A 2261-nucleotide genomic window follows, 5' to 3' on the forward strand; every position below is an offset into this window, starting at 1 on the left:
AGTGGCTTTTGTAATTTTAAATGGTTGGAGGGGCAGTGAGGCATAGGGGAGTGGTGAGCAAAGAAGAATAGTATTTTGTAACGTAAAAAATACATAAATTCCAATGTCTATGTTCTTCAATAAAGTGTTATTGGGACACAGACTTGCCCATCCATTTACATATTGTTTGATGCTGCTGTTGCTGCAAAGGCAGAGTGAGTGGCGTCAGAGAGCGCATGGCTGCAAGGCCGGCAACAGGTAGTATTTGGCCTTTCACAGAAAGTTTACCAACCCTTGGGTTAAAATGTTGGTGACATGGGGCTGGGAGGGGGCAGCCATACAAAACTGGACCCCTGTGGGAAAAGTCCTGGGTCTGTGTGCCGGGATTTCCCTGAGCACGCCAAAGGCATAAGAGCCCATGATCTGGACTGGCTGAGCCTGGGAGTGGATCAGGGCATGGAGACCCTGTTGGGGTGATTGTCTGTCTCACTTTCTCTGTCTCTCTCTTATGGAAGAAATACATAAATAAATTTAAAAGTAAGATAAACTATTGGTGATAAAGCAGTTTATGATGCTGCTTATCTGCATCACGAGGCACTGTCCAGGCAGTGTTGAGTGTTGGTACACGTCTGTTGAATGAATGAATGAATGAGTGAACAAGGTCACTTGGTTTCACACAGAAGTTTAAAGGCTCTTGTTCCCTGGATCCAGGCTGCGCTGGTGTTGAGGCCCAAACCGGGATGCGATGGTCACCGTTCCATGTAAACCCACACACTTCTGGATGTTTAGGCCTGCGTGATAGACTCTGGCACTGGGCAGCAAGAAATGGCCACCTGGACAGCCACAGAGCTAGCTCAGAGGAGGAGCATACACGTCTTGGTGTAAATGTCACTCCCTATTTTCGGAGCTAGAAATGTCAGGTGACCTGACATAGTCTGCTAGGGCTGCCCTATAACCGGGTGCCACACAGTGGGAACATAAACAACCGAAACTTACGTCTTCCACTTCTGGAGGCTGGACGTCTAAGATCAAGGTGCCAGGTGGGTTGGTTTGTGGGGAAGGTTCTCTTCCTGGCTTGACGGGGCCACTTCCTTGCTGTGTCCTTACGTGGTCTTGTTTCTGTTTATGGCTCTTCTTCTTCTTATAAGGACACCAGTCACACTGGATTAGGGTTTCACCTTAATTACCTCCTTCAAGATACTGTTTCTAAATCTGGTCACATTCTGAGGTAACCTGAGGCTTAGCACTTCAATCTATGTATTTTTAGGGAGACACAATTCAGTTCATAACACCTAATTTTCTTTTTTCTTAGAGAAATTTTTGCTATAGGGTGCATGCACCCGCCAGAGAGACAGAGGGAAACAGAGAGGCAGAAAATGAGAAATCACCCTCCCAGTGGGATGGCCATACCACAATCTCTACTCTTCCATTCTCTTTTGGGATTTTGGGCATGCATGCACATGTGCCCACTGTGAATTTCAAGCCTCCAAGTCCAAGACTTGACCCACAGTCGACTGTGTGGGAGTCCAGTGACCATTACACCATCTATTGGTAGTGCCACCCAGTTTTCTTTAATGCTGCCAAGGACTTGGTCTCACAGTAAAAACAGACGGAGGCAGGGCCCATCATCAGCCTTGAACTCTGTCGGCATCTTGACACTGCCCCTCCTCTCTTGCTCCCTGTCTAGGGAAGGGGACCTTCTCTGCCACAGCCCAGTGTCCGTCCTCCCTCACCCCGCTCCCCCAGCTCCATCAAAGTTCCCTTCCTCTACATTTTGGTTTTCTTTTGTAAACAAACCATTCCTTTTTTGTTTGGTCGTTTTGCATAGGATGTGTGTGCTCAACAGACAAGGACAGAGAGAGGGGGAAGGGAGAAGTCAACCACCAGCGGAGATGGCCACACCACGGCCCCTTCTCCTCTAGTCTCTTCTTGGGATTTGGGGCATGCATGCACATGCTCCTGGTGTGTTTTTCAAGCCACCAGGTCCAGGACTCGAATCATGCAGTTGGCCATATGGAATCCACCTGCCTTAGCCACCACACTACCAGCTGGTCCTATTGCACTTTTTTTTTTTTTTTGAGGGGTTTTCACTATAGGGCCTGTGGGTTCACCAGAGAGACAGAAAACAAGAAATCGCCCCTCGGGGGATGGCCACACCACAATCCCTTCTTTTCCATTCTCTTCTCAGGATTTTGGACATGTTTGCCTGGAATGAGTTTTTTTTTTTTTTTTTTTTTTTTTGGGGTTTTTTTTGTTTTTGGGCATTGGGCCCCCCCGGGAGG

Source organism: Tupaia chinensis, unplaced genomic scaffold (genome assembly GCF_000334495.1).
Source record: "Tupaia chinensis unplaced genomic scaffold, TupChi_1.0 Scaffold000146_1, whole genome shotgun sequence".
Classification (NCBI taxonomy): domain Eukaryota; kingdom Metazoa; phylum Chordata; class Mammalia; order Scandentia; family Tupaiidae; genus Tupaia; species Tupaia belangeri.